This window comes from Podarcis gaigeae (genome assembly GCF_964106915.1).
Source record: "Podarcis gaigeae genome assembly, chromosome: 1".
NCBI classification, from domain to species: Eukaryota; Metazoa; Chordata; class Lepidosauria; order Squamata; family Lacertidae; genus Podarcis; species Podarcis gaigeae.
The window spans coordinates 34,604,522-34,624,348 of record NC_139678.1 but is presented as its reverse complement, the minus strand read 5'-3'; the positions used below and the strand labels follow the sequence as shown (position 1 = coordinate 34,624,348).

Below are 19,827 nucleotides of genomic sequence, written 5' to 3'. Positions count from 1 at the left end.
TGTAACTCTAGCAATCCATTATGGCTAATAAAAAAGTATGTTGATGATGTTTCTAAACTCCACTTCATAAAACAAATAGAAAGGAGAAAACTCTAGGCTATTTATAGACACTTTCTGCTTCCTTCATGAAAAATCCCCATAAATATAATTAACACTTTCAGAATGGCACGTTTTGAAGGCTCATTATCCTACCAAAGAGGCTGCTCCTATTCGGCTGAAATGAATATTCCAAGAAACTTGAAATCTGACAAATTATTAATTTGTCTGGCATGTATTGAAATGTAGAACAGGATAGCATTATGTACTGTAATTGTGTAAAGCAACTTGTTCTGTACTGTAATTATGTCTCCCAGCCCACTGCTCTGTCTCTAACTCATCAGCCTGTGGGGAGGGGCCACAGCATCCCCAGGTAGGGATGAGGAAGATCGAGAGGCAAATCGCCGCCATTTTAAATAGGCAACACTGGGCTAGATGGACCTATAGTTTTACCTAACATACATTTGTATGTTTTTCACTCAATTCTGATTTTATAGTTTTAACTGATTTTTATTTTTTATTGAGTTGAGTTACTTGTCTACTGCTTAGAGATGACTGTACTTAAGTGGTATATAAATTGTCTAAATAAATGAATAAATAATCTCTGGCAGCCTCTGGTGGTGGATGAATCTGTCAGTTTCAGCTTCTCTCATAGAATTGGAAGGGACCCCAAGGATCATCTACTCCAACCCCCTGCAATGTAGGAATCTCAACTAAAGCACCCATGACAGGTGGCCATCCAACCTCTGCTTAAAAACCTCCAAGGAAGGAGAGTCCACAACCTCCTGAGGGAGTCCGCTCTAATGTTGAATAGCTCTTATTTTCAGAAAGTCGGAATCTCCTTTCTCCAGAGCAGGAAAAAACAATCTTGCTCCATCCTCCATGTGACAGCCCTTAAGATATTTGAAGATGGCTATCGTATCTCCTCAGTCTCCTCTTTTCCAAGCTAAACATACCCAATGCCCTCAACTGTTCCTCATAAGGTAGCCCTCCTCGGCACACATTCCAGCTTGTCCATATCCTCATTTTCAATTTCTCGTACCAATTTCTCATTTGTCAAGTTCAGTTTGTGATTTCATCATGGAAATTAGTCAGCATTTTAAGTGTGCACTCCTCCTAATATACACATTCTTGCAAGAAATTTTGCTTAATATTATACATTGTTGTATCATTATCACTAATATATTTATTTTAATGCACACTATCCCCTAATGTATGCATTTTGTACAAATATTTTGCTTGGAAACTGCATTGCAAAACTTTTGGTTCATATTTTATTTAGGGTTGGATTTAAGGATATCAAAGAAAAAAAAATGTTTGCTCCATTTTCCTTGGTAAATTTTCATTCATTTTGTTTTTGTCCCCCCCCCCCCTTCCAAATGCTAAACGGATGCAGAGCCAAATATTCTTCTAAGTAGTCACTGGGTACTTAGTGGATGTAATTTTCTCTATAGAATTTAGACAAAATAGGAATAAATTGTCATTAACTGTAGCCTCTTTTTCATAAACCTACAGCAATCTTGGAGTCTTCAGTCATGTGAATTCAAGTCTGAAAGCTATCAAATGGAATAGAGTGGGGAATGGGGCAGATGGAACTGGTATCATACTCTTCCCCGGCTTTCCTTGCTGGAATTGTTCTTAGGTGGTCTGCTCAGATATGAGCACCCTACCAAAGGGAGGCCCTCTGCTGGGTCTTATGACATAGGAGGGTAAAGGTAAAGGGACCCCTGACCATTAGGTCCAGTTGTGGCTGACTCTGGGGTTGCTGTGCTCATCTCGCTTTATTGCCAAGGGAGCCTCTTTACAGTTTCCGGATCAAGTGGCCACCATGACTAAGCCGCTTCTGGCGAACCAGAGCAGCGCCGTTTACCTTTCCGCCAGAGCGGTACCTATTTATCTACTTGCACTTTGCCGTGCTTTTGAACTGCTAGGTTGGCAGGAGCAGCGACCGAGCAACGGGAGCTCACCCCGTTGCGGGGATTCGAACCACCGACCTTCTGATCGGCAAGTCCTAGGCTTTGTGGTTTAACCCACAGCGCCACCCGCATCCCCCATGACATAGGAAACATGGGTCCAAGCCTTGCAGTTGCTCAAAATTTGCATTCTGGCCTTCAGGGCAGCCCTGACTTAAGAATGACTGAACTGGTTCTGAGGGTTGATCGTTCCCCATGCTATATGCAGCTAAAATGAAAAGTATTTTAATCTTCACCATGGTTTATTCAATGCAGGCTTCTTGTTTCATGTTGCCTGTCCCTAATATATCCATTCGTAAAAATTAAATTATCATAGATAGCCCCCTTTTACACACCTACATGCACACATACACACACACACACAGTATGGCTGCCTCCTCCCTGTAATCAGGACTTTTTTCCAGATAGACCTTGCCAAAATCAGTTCTGGCACCTCTCAGGTAGGCGCCATTGCCATTATAAGAGAACAAGGGAGGTGTTCAGGGTGAGTTCCGGTGCCTCTTTTTCTATGTAATATTCCATTGTGCTACATAACATATTGGTGGGTGGATTGGGTGTGAAAGACCCAAACGACTGGCTTTATCTAAGTCATACACACTTCCCCAATAAGGTGTGTGTGTGTATGTGTGTAAGAGAGATAGAGAGGCAAAACTGTACAAGTTAGTTGTAGCTGTTGGGCAATTTTGCTCTTTTCCCACCTGGTTACAAAAACCTTAGTCTTCGGAAATTGAAATTGAAATTGGTGGAGTTTGTAGTGAATGCTGAAACATTCACATATAATTGCATCTAGCTGCACTAACTGAACTAACATCAGCAAGGGAATTCTCATGGAAGATACGTCTTCCTCACAGGGAAATCTCCAGCCAGTTTAAAGTGGATGGATGAACTTCCGCATCAGGCCTGCCACCCATTTTTGCAGTTATCATTAGGCAGAGGTGCAAGTTGCAATGTAGATTTTAATCTTTGCTCATAAATCAGCTGCTCCAGTCTCTTAATCTTTTACAGCCTATCTCAGATTCCCTCCACTTTATTGGCATATATCCAGTTTTGACAGGCCCTGGAGACTTTTGACGCTAGTCATGCTCATGTACTTTTTGACAACATGCTTTCTGACTAGACAGTACAGGACTGCCTGCCCGTTGCACCCCCACTTTGCTGCTTTCCAGATCTCTATGAAAGCACTTCTTAATAAAAAGTAGGTTTTTAATATTTTTTAACACTTCCCAGCCTGTGTAAATCAGTAAATCGTAATCATTCTAGGGATGTAATTAGCTGGGTAATATGTACACACAAAATATTGTCTTGTCTTTTTCTCATAACCACAATGAAATCATTTTCTTTTGTCAAGGGTTTGTTCATATTCCAACACCTACAGTGTTTCTATTACTATCTGCATTGGCAGTGCAGGCCCAATGCAGCAGCCTGGCAGCTATAAAAGGTCTTGGAAATATCATGTTGTGGTGGATGCTTAATACAAGGTAACTCAAGAAGAGATGATTCTCCAGGAATGGGAGATTGTTTGTCTGCAATTATTGCAGGTAGCACATGACCACAAGCACCGCCTTCTCTTTCATCTTGAACTGTTTCTTTGTGAATATTATGTTGGTCTTATTTTCCTCACAAATGTCTTTCCTTTGCACTTTTTAAAATGGAGCCTGTTCTTAGCACAATTCAGTAATGTCCCCTAAGGACAGACACTGTTTCCCAGACTGAAAAAAAACAGAACTAGAAACAAATTTATTCTTTTCATTTAGAAGATTACATTTTCAATTTGCCCATTTTAACCAATTTTTCAAGTCTGTGTTATAAGTTATCTTCTTTTCCCCATGGGCTATGGAAATTCCCTCTAATAAGGGAAGGGGTTTCATAGGGGTTCTTGATAAATGCTGGATCACAGATCTGGAAGACTTGCACAAGCTTTTGGCTGTGGGGTGTGTATGTGTGTATTATTATTATTATTATTATTATTATTATTATTATTATTATTAAATTCAATTTATATACCGCCCCATACCTGGAGGTCTCAGGGTGGCTCACAGAACAAAATCAGAATATAAAACCACAAACTATATAAACAAAACAAATAACCCCCCTCCTTTGCAGCGTATTACAGCAGCCATGGTTGCAATTTATCTCCTTCACTTTTTGCCCTGCTTTGCATGATTAGTGTTTCCTAACCAACCAGAACACAGGTGGCATTTCCCGTTTCACCGCCTGAGGCAAAACAGGATTGTGTGGCAGTGGGCTCCAGCCAGATCGCTTGGAGCTAATGAGATCCCATGAGATTTTTGTGAGATCTTGCAGAATCTTGCTGAAAGCTGCCCCTGCTGCCCCCAACACTCCTCCACCAGTGGGGTGGGCAGGGGTGATGATCTTGCAGTTGTACCAGCTTAGTGGCTTTCCCAGTCCACCTCATGGGCGAGCTGACCTTGCTGCAGAATTTTTGGTGAACCCAGACACAGCTAGTGTGGCCCGCTGTGACAGTCCTCAGGGCTGTCCCTGCTACTATACTATGCTATACTGTCCCTGCTACTATAGAGGCCTGCTTATACAGTGGTACCTCGGGTTCAATACTTAATTTGTTCCCGAGGTCCGTTCTTAACCTGAAACTGTTCTTAACCTGAAGCACCACTTTAGCTAATGGGGCCTCCTGCTGCCGCCGCGCTGCCAGAGCACGATTTCTGTTCTCATCCTGAAGCAAAGTCCTTAACCTGAGGTACTATTTCTGGGTTAGCGGAGTCTGTAACCTGAAGCGTATGTAACCTGAAGTGTATGTAACCCGAAGTACCACTGTACTAGCATATACGATGATGGTTGGGAATCTGAGCTTATATAGCCATGTAGCAGAAGTTGCCCCCAGTTCCAGCTACTACGCAGAGGCAGTTTAAGGTCCAAAATAGTTTACTATTGTAGAAAATACAGTGGTGCCTCGCAAGACGAAAAGAATCCGTTCCGCATTTCTCTTCGTCTAGCGGTTTTTTCGTCTTGCAAAGCAAGCCCATTGACAGTTTAGCGGATTAGCGCTACAGCGGTCTATTGGCTTCTAGCGATCAGCTGTTAAGCGGCTTAGCGGCTTAGGAAAAAGGGGGAGGAGCGAAAAAAACCCGCGGGGACTCGCAAGATTTTTTCGTCTTGCGAAGCAACCCCATAGGGAAATTCATTTTGCAAAGGGCCTCCAAAACAGAAAACCCTTTCGTCTAGTGGGTTTTCCGTCTTGCGAGGCGTTCGTCTTGCGGGGCACCACTGTAAGGCTTCAGTAATACAGTTCCAGACAATAATATATGCATGCAGCTAATAATAATAATAATATCCCCACCCATCTGGCTTTTTGGCACCAGCAGAGGGAAGGCATTTGATGTTGGATCTCCCTCTCTGAGGATGGAAGGTCTGGTGGATCCTGTTGCCCCAGAGACACCCACCCAGAGACCACAGAATGAGAAATCAGAAACATTTTGCATAAGGTGAACCATATCCATGATTAAAATGGTCTTTTATGTAAAATTGTGTGTTCCCATTTGTTATGAGCGCCTTCTTAACTCTGTGAGTGGCTTTTCAGTACTCCTCATGCCAGTCTTTCCCAGCTAATTTTATGATTATAATGAGGCAATAGTATGCTGTTTAACGGAGAATGACCTTTTAATTGAAAGGCTATAAATTCATTCTCTGTGGCCCACACTGTAACAAATTAAAATAAACAGAGTAGCAAGCCTCTCTGTGTTGCAGTGCCTTTCTGACCAGGTCACTACCAGAATCCTAGCTGGCTCCTTTGTCATCTTGCACTGATTTAAAATGTTCAGGTGTTATTTTGTAGGCTCTTTACATTACTATTGTCTTCAAGTCAAAACGAGAGACCAATCTTTCACTGGTTAAATTGAAAGTAATCAACATTTTATTTTATTTTTAGCATCTGGCACTCTGCCTCTTAACAAATGCTTCCTAAAATAATAACAAGAACCTGGGTGGAATAAAGCACAGCTCAGATGGATATACTGTATACAGTATTTAAAAAATCAGTCCCACAATCACAAACCATATGCCGTTTAATTTCCAGATTATGATAAAATAAAATTTGAGACCAAGCTGTTTTGCTAGTTTTTCTTGTGCTGATCATGGGCTCATAAGCTGTGTGTATGTTACTGTCTGGAGGAGAAAATGCTTAGAGAGTTTGCTTCAAATGAGCACTTGAGATATATAAATACCTAGTGAGAGACAAACTAATACATTGGTTTACATGGGATACAAACTGCAGGTATCCAAGCAGGACTAGAACCACTACAAAGCAGGGCCACTCACCCCAACTCAGACAGCTGCTCCAGAAAGATATACCGTATTTTTTGCTCTATAAGACTCACTTTTTCCCTCCTAAAAAGTAAGGGGAAATGTGTGTGCGTCTTATGGAGCGAATGCAGGCTGCGCAGCTATCCCAGAAGCCAGAACAGCAAGAGGGATCGCTGCTTTCACTGCGCAGCGATCCCTCTTGTTGTTCTGGCTTCTGAGATTCAGAATATTTTTTTTCTTGTTTTCCTCCTCCAAAAACTAGGTGCGTCTTATGGTCTGGTGCATCTTATAGAGCGAAAAATACGGTATTTATTTATTTATTTATTTATTTATTTATTTATGCATACATACATACATACATACCCTGCCCATCTGGCTGGATTTCCCTAGCCACTCTGGGCGGCTCCCAACAAAAGATTAAAAATATATTAAGACAGGCATAGGCAAACTCAGCCCTCCAGATGTGTTGGGACTACAATTCCCACCATCCCTGACCACTGGTCCTGTTAGCTAGGGATCATGGGAGTTGTAGGCCAAAAACATCTGGAGGGCTGAGTTTGCCTATACCTGCATCAAGACATCAGTCATTAAAAACTTCCCTAAACAGGGCTGCCTTCAGATGTCTTCTAAATGTGAGATAGTTGTTTATTTCTTTGACATCTGGTGGGAGGGCTTTCCACAGGGCAGGCACCACTACCGAGAAGGCCCTCTGTCTGGTTCTCTGTACCTTCACTTCTTGCAGTGAGGGAACAGCCAGAAGGCCCTCGACGCTGGATCTCATTGTCCAGGCTGAACGATGGGGGTGGATCTGAAGAAGTGTGCATGCACACGAAAGCTCATACCAAGAACTGACTTAGTTGGTCTTTAAGGTGCTACTGGAAGGATTTTTTTGTTTTGTTTTGATGGGGGTGGAGACGCTCCTTCAGGTATACTGGGCCGAGGCCGTTTAGGGCTTTAAAGGTCAGCACCAACACTTTGAATTGTGCTTGGAAATGTACTGGGAGCCAATGCAGGTCTTTCAAGACCAGTGTTATGTGGTCTTGGCGGCCGCTTCCAGTCACCAGTCTAGCTGCCGCATTCTGGATTATTTGTAGTTTCCCGGTCACCTTCAAAGGTAGCCCCACATAGAGCGCATTGCAGTAGTCCAAGCGGGAGATAACTAGAGCATGCACCACTCTGGCGAGACAGTCCTCAGGCAGGTAGGGTCTCAGCCTGTGTTGATGGTATCAAATGGTTGATGATATCAAAAGCGGCTGAGAGGTTGAGGAGAATTAACAGGGACACATTTCCCCTGTCTCTCTCCCGACAGATGTCATCATACTGGGTGACCAAAGCAGTTTCTGTGCCAAAACAGGACCTAAACACCAACTGAAATGGATCTAGAAAATCAGTGTCCTCCAAGAGTGCCTGGATCTGGTCCACAACCAGAATTACTTTCTCTGGCATAACCCCAGTGAAGGCATTAACTCTCTCTCTTTTAGTTTAACATATGAAATCAACAGAGCTACTTCAGATTTGAGTGCCCAGTTTGCTGCTGTGGTGTCTTAAAAGTTGTTCAAAAGCATGTATGTAGTAACACTTAGCCACAGAAATGCGTAAACAGCTAAAAAAATTTTCGGGATCATAATCTGAATGCTTGATACGGGCTTTCTGAAGTCTATAATACTGGGTTGGACTATGATAGGAATAACCAATAAAAGCTGCAGTCTCGTAAAATAGAGTTCAGCTTTGTGCTGTCAGCATCCTGCATCTCTATCATGAACACATCACACGCAGACAGTGGAAATTTTCCATATCCTTTAAACTTTTGCATCCTGTATATTTGGTTGTTAGACAAATAGAGCAAGCTTTGCTGACTTCATTTTCATTCTTGGCAGCATGTTTTTATCATAAGGCAGATAGTCATTAATTTACAGAATCAACGCTGGGAACAGCTTTTGTGATCTCATATTAAATTTTCCCCTGAATCCGCCCCTTGGCAAAAATTACTCACATCGTTAAAAAATATTTAATTAGGCTGTAGTTTATACCCAGCTCACTGGGGAAATGTTGGAATTAATATGATTTGCATGAATTCTGTTTCTCTTTCTCTGCTAGAGATTAGTTTTGAATTCAGTTCAGAGGGTCACTGACACTGCCAAGGACTCACAATCGTGAAGGTCAAACAGGTAGCAAATACATCCCATGGGTTGTTTCCCTGAAAAGACAACTCAAAATTGCTTTTAATTATGGGTTACCTAAAAGGCCATTTGCCGTTTTTTAATTTTTAACCCATATATCTGAAACATTGTATGGGTGGACGTTCTCCTCTAGGTCTAAGCCAGCAGCACTTTAATATCACGAGGGAATCTATTGTTTGTATGTTTACTTAAATGATATCCACTTAAAGTTAGCACTGTGTGGCATAAGCTTTTTTGACAACAGGAAACAGTATCCACCTTGATTATAGTTGCAGAAAATGGGAAAAGGTGGTCAGAGAAATCAATGGATATTTTTTTAGGGACATGAGTTATGATTCTGTCTTTCATAGCAGAGCATCCTAGTTGATCAATTATCCCTCACTAGATTAGATACAATGTTTAGTTATGCATTATCTTATTTATTATTTCAAGGGTAGGGGGAACACCCTAAGGAGTTACACTCCTCTGCTTTATAAAAAGAGAGAGAGAGAGAGAGAGAGAAGAGGATTTAATGGAATATTTAATTAATAATCTAATCAATTAATCTCTGTTACATAAATGGTGAAATCTAATTCCTCTTTGCAGCTATATCAATAAGAGAAGAAGCGGAATGGCTGCCCACTTATCAGGATAATGGGAAACCATTACAGATACAAAGAAAAAGTGAAATTGTATTAGTTCTGCTATGCTAGCAGAGATATCAGCAGCTTTTAATAAAGAACTTTTGTAGCTAGGACAGACCACAGTATATGACTGTAATATGGGCAGTTCATCTTGGTAAATTTATTTGTTAGCTGGAATGATGATGAAATGTAATAGTTTAAGAATTTTAATAGTGATTGTGCAGGGTAAATCAAAATGTGTTTGATAGCAGAATTGATATGGAATGTTTGGAACCTGCAAGTAAATAAAGATCTCTAGGGGGAGAAATTCCACAAACCTTTGAACTAGGAAAATTTGTTTGCTTGCTGCACAAATGGTGATTTCTCTCTTTCTTTCCTGCCAACATAGCCAGCGCCCCCTATAACTTTTGTCACATGTCGAAGGTGTGTTTCTATACCCTGTTCTCTGAAACCTGAGGTATAGGGTATGTTTTTAGGACCCATCCTATTTCTTTGATTGTAAATTGTTTTAAGTGGTTTTTAGTAATGTGTTTTTACACTTTTGTAACCCGCCCTGGGATCTCATGATGAAGGGTGGATAAGAAATCTAATTACTATTAGCAATATCCAGGCTCCTAAAACTTAAGTAAGCATCTTACCAGGGATATCTGAAATTCTGGCTGTGATTTAACTGATAGCAATGCAGATTAATTCATTTTGTGGATGAATGATTTCCTAAATGTTCTCCCTCCTCTCTTTTGTAGTTGTTTTGCTTTCAAATACTCCCCAAATCCATTTTGTGAGCCTCACAGGTAGACTTTCTTTGCAACAGATAAGTGGTCTTTTTATTTACTGAATAAAAACAACTTTGTGACCATTTTGTGCAATTTAGCAGTTGTGGGTTCTTTTGCGTAAAAACATAGTGTGTTCAAATTTATATTTACAAGGAAAATGGAAGATTCAGAGAAATATTAAAGTTGAGCTTCATACTGTGTTCCAAAGTCAATGCACCTAATGCTCATAAATTGGAAATGTAAGAGGTCAAATTATGTACAGTAAATTAAGGATGTGCACAGATAAAATTGAGGCTATTGGCACATTTTTATTACAGAAGGTTGTATCAAGAATCCTATTTCAAGATACCTTAAACTGTAGCAGATTTTTCTTGTAATACAGAAAAGCAGGACATATTAACCTACCATTTGCCTCTGAAATCCAATTCAACCTCTTTGAACAGAATCTCATTGCTTGCCTCCCCTCCTTTTCTTTTATACTGGTAGGTTTTATTTTCACATCCTCTATCAAGATCCTGCTTGTAGTGATTCACTATTATGGATTCTGGCAAGAAAAGACCACAGTTTTATTTGCAGCACAAAATTGTCCACACACAGAAGCATTAATTATGCACATTATGTACAAAAATAATGCTGCTAACCTTGCCAGCAGGCAGATTTCTTAGTCAGTAAATAGCATCCCGCTCCAACAGTGAGAGATTGAATTCTCTTCCCTGTAGGTGACAGTAATGCTGCCCACTCCCACAAAATTACATTGCTGTGAAAGGTAAAACAAAATGCCATTAGTCTTACCAAATGTATATTAACAAATGTGAGCTCTGCTTGTTTAATGATCCCCTCTTTTTCTCTATATCTGTTTTCTCCTTTTCTTGCCTTCCTCACGCCAGCTATCTTTTATGTCGCTAGGATCCCCATAGACTTATTGCCTGAGATCATGATCTTTAAAAATCCCCTGAATATTTTCTTTTACTTATTAGCAAAGGGGGGTACTCCTGTATGAGACTTTTCATGGAGCACCAGCCATGCACTCTACTAGCACATTCTGATTTCTCTATGATTCAAACAGCCTCTTGACTCCTAAAGTAAATCGAACTCTTTTATGTGCTGTGTCCACTCAGTACAAAATTGCTGGATTTAATAATGTCAGAACATCTACATCAGATGTAATTTCTTGCATTCAAAACAGGCTTTAGTGATGCAGCCAGTGTAGTCGGGCCAGGATTGGCATTACATGCTCAAACCCATCTTTGCCCGGTGAGCAACCTGACTGCTGAATTTTGCACCAGTTTCTGAACCTTCTTCAGAAGTAGCCCCATGTATAACACGTTGCAGTAATCTAGCCTGGTAGCTACCAGAGCGTAAACAACAGAAGTTAGGCCATCCCTGCCCAGATAGGGGCACAGCTGGGCCACCAGCTAAAGCTGATGGAGGGCCCCTGAGCTTCAAATGATTATTCATACCCCACCTACTAACTGAAGTTCTGAAGGCAGTTTGCTGTGTGTGTGTACACACGTACACACACACACACACACACACGATACAATAGTTATTACAGCAAGGCAAAGATATATATAAGTTTCTCCACACACACACAAACATCTTCCCTCATTCTACGATGTTTCAACAATTGCCATCTTGCCGTTGAATCTCCTGGCTGCTGAAGCAGCTACAGTGGTACCTCGGGTTAAGAACTTAATTCGTTCTAGAGGTCTGTTCTTAACCTGAAACTGTTCTTAACCTGAAGCACCACTTTAGCTAATGGGGCCTCCTGAGGTAATATTTCTGGGTTTGCGGAGTCTGTAAACTGAAGCGTATGTAACCTGAGGTGTCAGCATCGCCCTTGAGCCAGTGTACCAACTGGACTCATGCACTACAGCCCCGACTGGGCTAGGCGAGCTGGGTAGCACTGCCAGAGACCTCCTTTCCCACAGGAACAGGTCACAGTGCTGTGGACTCACAGCTTGGAGCTGAGAGCACCGGATTCACTGTCTCAATAATACAGTCGTTGCGCAGCAGCGTTTTGCAGAGTCTTGCAGAGTATAAACCACTCGGAGAGCAGCTCTGTAAAATATCTTCCTTTTATTCTATAACTACAGCTATAATATAAAACTATATACAGAGCTAAATATTCTGAGCATAAATCAATGCTATACTCTGAGTGCCTGCAGCTGCTCTTAGCAGCAATCTTATCTATAAACACGATCTCTTGCACTCTCTCTCCGACACACTGACTAGAGTCGGACATGACTAAACGACTAAACAACAACAACAACAATGTTGAACGTTGAGTTTGGGTGATATGCAGAGTGTTGGTTGAAAAATAAGAGTTTTGTACCTATGTGAGTGTGGCTTTGTGAGGGAATAATATATATGAGAGACAGAGGTTATTTATTTATTAAATGTATATGTTAGTTTTCCTTAAGGATCTCAGTGTAGCATACGTAGTTCTCATCCTCCACATTTTATCCTCACAATAACCCTGTGAGGTATGTTAGACTGAGGGACAATGACTATGTCAAGGTCACCGAGAGAGCTTCATGGCTGAGTGTGAATTTGATACAGTAGCCATACTACATGGTTGTCCACATTTTGCCCAGTTTCTACCCATGCTACTTGATGCCTGTTTAGACCATTAACTGACCCAGATTCAGACATGGGAGGCTGAGATGGGAGGCATAATGTGGAGGCATTAATCTTTCTAATTGTTTTGTGAGGTATGATATTGGTACTTGTGGGAGATTAGCAGCCAAAAATAACAAATGCATATTTTTGCTAGTTAGCATGAGAAGATGCCAAGTCCCCCGAGCTGTATTGCTGATTGATAGACAGATAGAGATGCAGTTGGTAGATAGAGCTCTGTGTGATGTCACTTCCGCTCCTCTCCTGGAGAGGAAGGAGCATATAGGACTTCCTCTCCCCTCTTCATTTGACCAGTGTGTGTTGGATGCAGACATGTGTCTGCTTGTTGCAGCTTCAGGCGCATGCCTGAAGCTGGTTATACTGTAAATATAGTATTTTGCTTTCATAGATTTGCTGCTACCTTTGCTGTGAGCCAATGCATGATTATAAAGTAAGTTGTTGCCTGATTCTTTCTTAAGTGGGGTAAGAAGGGGAAAGCCAGCTTACTTCATAGCTGGATTTGCTGAAAACGAGGTTTTACAGTCTAATTCCTATGGTTTTAATTTTGCTGCCAAGAATGGGGTTTTGAAATTCTGTTCAACTCACTCACATGGGTGCCTGGAGGGATGAATTGCAATTAACATATCATCTCCTACCCATTAAAACCCATCCTGCACTACTACCTGTCAGTATTCATAGCCAATGACTTAAGTCACAGCTATGATTGACCTTTGGGCAGAGGAAAAGTGCAAGCCATAAAGATAATAAAGAATGGAAAAACACACCAAATGCCTGCAGAAAGGACTTCCTGGTCCATTCTGATTATTATTATTAATTATTATTATTATTATTATTATTATTATTATTATTAGTCTTTGCTGATGGATAAATTATTGCTGCTCCGTGACCGGTGGGAAGGGATATTCAGGGTTTTAGTACAGCTGTGACAGATCAGCATTTTTTTTTCTTCAAAACAAAAGGTCTCAGCAATGTTAGAAGTTCATGCTCTTTTTACTTAGTTCTTATTCGTTTAAAAAAAGTGTGAGAGAGTTTGTAGAATTTTTTTTTAAATCCCAGCCAACTTAAATTAAGTTCACCATTATATCCATAGTGCAGGGTAGTTGTGTCCATTCTGCAAAGTAGTCCTGTGCTATTCCTATACTGTTCAGGAGTGGGGTGGGGTGGGGTGTGTGCTGAGAGAGAATGTATGACAACCCTGCAGTGTTGTTATCCAGTCTCATGGAACATTGGTTTTTCAATGCATTTTGTCCATTCCAATTCTGTTATTCTATCTATGTGGATGGCATTAGAAAGTCGGCAGTACAAATCCCCGCGATGGAGTGAGCTCCCATTGCTCGGTCCCAGCTCCTGCCAACCTAGCAGTTCGAAAGCACGCCAAAAAAAAGTGCAAGTAGATAAATAAGTAGAAAAATACCTCCTGCGGGAAGGTAAACAGCGTTTCCGTGCTTCTCTGGTTTCGGTGTTCCGTTGCGCCAGAAACGGCTCAGTCATGCTGGCCACATGACCCGAAAAAACTGTCTGTGGACAAACGTCGGCTCCCTCGGCCTGTAAAGCGAAATGAGCGCCACAACCCCAGAGTCGTCTGCGATTGGATTTAACTGTCAGGGGTCCTTTACCTTTATCTTTTTTAGCTTTGCTGCACAGACTCCATGTGTATTCCAGTCAACAAATCTGGGACTTGAGGCCACCATTCTAACAGTTAGTGATGAAGATGGAACTAACCACAGGATAAGATACCATATTCATATACCCTAATTAATACATCTGTTAAGAGTATGGGCTTTAACAGCTGCAGCTTCCCAGCATCTTGGGAGCTTAATAGGACATGGAAGGCCCTTACTTAACACAACATGTTAAAACAAATATGTTTTGTTAATTGAACAATATTTTTAGGTTGAGGTTTTGGTTCTTTTTCATGATTCCTTCCTATGCAATGTTATGGTGGCAAATTAATCTGCAGTAGTAGCCTCTTCATCAGCTTCTGGCGGATGCTACTGCACTGTTGCTGAATACAACATAGCATCAAAGTTCAAAGCCATTATGCTGCATAGAAATGGGTTAGTTGAAAGGAGTTGAGGACACACACCATCCTTTAACCCTTTTCCTCCACCAAAGAGCCAGCTGCATCAGCAGCTGCCTGTGTGCCTGTCACTTAAATTGAAGTAAGCTGTGATAGGTGAATGGAAGCGAGAGATAGCAGGATGATGTTGCCAACTGCAAAGCCAACTAATAGAATTCTGCCCCTACCTATATTCTGCTATTTGCAATGAAAGAAGTACCCCGGTCTGGTGGTATATGTACTATTGTTAAAGGTGAGCTGAATTGTGGGGTCCAACATCTGTGATAATTTTTGTGCCCCTTTGACACATACATATCCCATATTTTTATTGTGAGTTTTGCAGGTGGAAAAAGACAAAAAAATTCCTGGAGCGAGAGTGGGGGCTGTAGGGTTTTTAATGTCTAGGCATTTTTATACAGTGTATAAATATATATATTGCAGTAATAAGACTTTATAGTCTTTTAGTGTCCATTAGTGCAGATCAACCGGTTTTTAAAATGTGTATTTTGTTGACCTTTACACAGTCTCTGAAATGACAGGTTTTGCCTCAAAAAAATCAAACACCATGACAATCCACTGCAGCACTAAATGTTATATTAGCTGTTTCTAGTGCCTAGGCACTGTACAAATAGGAAGATAGTAAGACAAGGCCTTTGGGTCAATCTATCAAAAAGATTTAAAGCATAGTCTAGACTCCATTGATGTCAATGGGAGTTTTCCAACCTGACTTCAACAGAGTTAGTATTATAGCCAATGCAATACACAGAAATTCGATCATGAAAGGAACTAAACTGATTTTCTGCAAGAGAAAAGTAGTTTCTTTCTTTATCAAATATAAATTGAGGTGGACAGTCCAGGTGCAAATGTGATGCTTGTCTTCTTGGCCAGCCCAGGGGATACTAAAGAGGGATCGCGTTGGGAGGGAATCCTGAACAGGCTATGCTGGGCTAAGCAGAACTGTCTGGCACGGACTTGTATGCTTACCAAAGAATTCTCATGTGGATTCTATCTGTTCAGGCCATAATACCACAGTGTGCTCGTGAACAGTTGCAAAGTAGTTAGAGGTTACCACCATGCATATGTACGTGGGTATGCACACAAACTCACACTCCTCTACACACAGTGAAATAAGGATCTTGTACCTTCCCTCCCCTTAAATGCTGTTATCACTGCACGTTGAAGGCTATTTGAATATGCCATTTCCCTTGCTCCTGTATATTGAGACTCCTTTTTGTAGCCTTCTCTCCTGTCTATAACTCCATTGTCACCTACATCAATAGCATTTCCATTTGATATGACAATTACAGTTTTACACTCTGCCCTTGGACATTGCCTGAGAAAAGCAAAGTTAAATCCAAATATGTTCTTCCACTTGCACAAGTTTTTATATGTGGTTTAGCAAGTGGTGTTCAGTTCCCCCACCCCCTACAGATAAGCCTCCGAGGAAGGCTCTCTCAAGCAGAAAGATGTTGGGCTAGCATAGTAATAAATATATTAATGTATAATAATAAGCATCCAGCATCCCTCGTTTTGTTTACATCAACTGGATACTTCCCATTTCAGCCTCTTGTGCAAGTACAAGAACCACTGTTGAACTGATGATAGTATCATACAAGCCATTGTGCAAGTGTTTGTGGAACCACGCTAGCAGTGGTTTTTCTTCTACTCCCTGTTCTTTGGATCCAGCTCAGGAGTTTTTCAATGAGGGATGATCTGGGTTACATTCCAAGCACACTGAAGTCGGAGCTCTCAACTAAACAAGCATGCAGTAATAATAATAATAACAACAGCAATTTATTATTTATACCCCACCCCTTTGGCTGGGTTTCCCCAGCCACTCTGGATGGCTCCCAACAGAATATTAAAAATACAATAAAACATCAAACATTAAAAATTTCCCTAAACAGTGCTGCCTTCAGATGTCTTCTAAACATCAGATAGTTGTTTATTTCTTTGACATTTGGTGGGAGGGTGTTCCACAGGGTGGGCACCACTACCAAGAAGACCCTCTGCCTGGTTCTGTGTAACCTCACTTCTCGCAGTGAGGGAACTGTCAGAAGGCCCTCAGAGCTGGACCTCAGTGTCCAGGCTGAACAATGGACATGGAGATGCTCCTTCAAGTACCAACACTTTGAATTGTGGTTGTCAGTTGGGTACTGGGATCAGAAGCAGATAATTTCTGAATTTTGAAAAACATAAATAGTAGCTACCAGAATCTGCAGTTTCTTCTTCTTGATGTGTGCTGCTTTTAACATACAGTGGTACCTCGGGTTACAGACGGTTCAGGTTACAGACGCTTCAGGCTACAGACTCCGCTAACCCAGAAATAGTACCTTGGGTTAAGAACCTTGCTTCAGGATGAGAACAGAAATTGCCCAGCGGCAGCAGTGGGAGGCCCCATTAGCTAAAGTGGTACCTCAGGTTAAGAACAGTTTCAGGTTAAGAAAGGACCTCCAGAACGAATTAAGTTCTTAACCTGAGGTAACACTGTATTATTCTCATTTCTTTGCATTCTCTCATTCAAAAGCCTTGAAGTGCTTTTTTTTCTCACTGCTTTTACATTGCTAGCATCTAATTTTTTTTCTCGTAGTTTAATTTTTTTCACTTTTTCATTTTTTTTCATATCTTAATGGATTCATACACCTTGATACTTTCTCCATATACAATTATTAGCACTTCATCTGTTAGCAGCCCCAATCTATATGCCCTCCCACCTCCATACAGATGGTCCCAGCTTCAATCCCTGGCATATTTAATTAAAAGTAGCAGGCAGCAGGTGATGAAAAAGATGTCTGCCTAAAACTACTGCTAGTCAGAATAGATAATACTGGACTAGATGGACAAATACTCTGACCCGGCATATGACAGCTTCAGATGTTCCTGCTTCCCTTGAAATTTCTACACATTTTTGCAGAGCTGAAACCAAAGCTTTCACTTTGTTGGCTCAGAATATGAACATCAAAAACTTACAGTTTCTTCCTCCCACCCACAATTCCTTCCTTCCGTTCCTTGTTAGATCAAAACCAGATGGGCCAGTGGGGAGAGATAATTTGGAGACTGACAGATCAGTAGCCAGAAAGGAAGAGGTTTGGAGTTTCACTCATGAAAGGAGGAAAGGGAGAAAGGAGGAAGCCATCTTGCACCCCAAGTGATGTCAAGGAGGAGGCAAAATAGGATCCAATTTGTCTCATGTTTGGCCTTTGCGAGTACAAAACTATTTCCCTAATCTAGGGAGGTGTCTATAGGGAGGTGTCTAAAATTTCTTCATGGTAGAGCATAAGACTCTTCATCTCAGGGTTGTGGGTTCAAGCCCCATGTTAGGCAAAAGATTCCTGCATTGCAGGGGGTTGGACTAGAAGACCCTTATGGTCCCTTCCAACTCTACAATTATATGAGTCTATGAAGGGGAACCTCCAGATTTCCGTAATGTTTTGCTTTTAGGCTAAATTCAGTGACAACGGTGAAGACATTTTGTCTTATTTATTACACAGGACAAAAAGCCCTTTTGCTTTCCTTGAAATTCCTCAGATATTCTGCCTAGCACACATACTTTAAAAGTGCTTTAAGAGTAAAGTTTGGTGGCGTCTATTTTGCATACCTATAAACAATAAGAGAAGAGACCAAGACTGTGGTTAGCTGTGCTGCAAAAGCGGAGTGTCAGGTTGTGTTAGAATTCTATTATTATTATTATTATTATTATTATTATTATTATTATTATTAAAATGCCGCCTTATACCCAGAGGTCTCAGGGCAGTTCACAGTGAGATTTACAGTGGCACTAGAGAAGAGGTCCTATGAAGTACAGTCCAAAGTGTGTGGGTTTTTTGGAGTAAGAAGTGGATGAAAAGGGGGATAGGGCACCCCATATTCCAAAGAATGGCATTCTAAAGGATGTGAAAACAGCCACATCTCATTTGCCCTGGAGCAAATTTCTACCAACAAATGAGTGAATTAAGGAGGGCTGAGGCTATTTCCTTACCTTCATTGACACATTATTTGTTGTAGTGAAAAACTGCTTCTTGTGCCACAGCTACTAAAACCCTGCCCTATCCTTCTTCATCTGTTTTCCTCTCTCACGTCTAAAAATCAGCATTCATTTATTCCTACTTCACAAGATCAACTTTTTGCTGATAGCACTTATACTGTTTTCATTATCGGCACCCGTTATCTACCACATGCCATTACTAAATTGAGGTAAGTTTTCTGCAGCTGATCTGCAAATTCGAGAATTTGTGCTGGAAATTGTGCTTCTTTACAGAGAGCAAGTTCCATATTGCTGCATATAGGAATGAGCAGAAACTTAAGGAGGAGAAAGCTGACAGGCAGTGCTACCAACCTGGGCAGGCTGTAAGTTAGAAAAGCGGGTAGGTGTGAACAGCTGAGAGCAAACTGAGGTTGGTGGGACAGCAGCCTACTTGCCCTCTTAGCCTCCACTGCTAAGAGCCTTGGTGTCATAAATGTGACTTTTTGAGCAATACAATAACTAGCCCCCACACCCTGTTGGGGCTTTCTACCTGTATATGTCTTTACTGTTATTTACTGCGTTTCTTTACTTGGGTACTTGAGATCTGTTAGACCAAAAGAGGGGTAAGGATAGCAGTCTGTCTTGCCTCCTCAGACTGCTACCAAACTTGCACAGCTAACTTATTCAGATGTTACCTTGGCACCCTGTCACTGAGACCTTAATGCTTCATCAGCTGGGAATCCGCTTTGGGACAGAATCATAATTCATGCCAATGAGAAGTCATACCTTCAGTGTTGCAGGCACTGTGGAACTCCCCCGCACAAGAATTAGATAGGCACCATTCCTGCTTAGTTTCAGATGTTTTATTTCAGGAGACCTTTGCACCCTGAACGCTTCTCAGGAGTTTTACATTTTAATTTTTTTAAGCTTTTAAATTCTTGAGGTTTTATATTTTGGAAGTTTAAATTGTGTCTCTATTGTGTATTTTATTGTTGTAGGCCACTTTGAGACCTATGTGGTGAAAAGCAGGGTATACATTTTTGAGTGAATGAATGGATAAAGCATATGGAGTTGAATTCAAAGGTTGCATGAGTGGAAGGCCACTTGCACAACTGAACATTACCCAAGGCCAGCGCTTCCATGAGGCGAGGCGAAACAATTTACCTCAGGCAGCAGATCTGACCTCACCTCACCTCCTGTTGCACTGTTGCCAGTCCCATTGTACAACTGCCAGCCTTGCCACAGCCCATGCCATCACTGCCACAGTCCCCATTAATGCTGGTCCCTCGACACTGTGTTGT

The 19,827-nt window shown here is 41.3% G+C and overlaps 1 protein-coding gene across 11 annotated transcripts in view; it reads left to right on the top strand.

Moving 5' to 3' along the window:
* NPAS3 (neuronal PAS domain protein 3) overlaps nucleotides 1-19,827 on the top strand; it is a 617,308-nt gene that overhangs the window by 487,096 nt on the left and 110,385 nt on the right. The window lies entirely within an intron of this gene.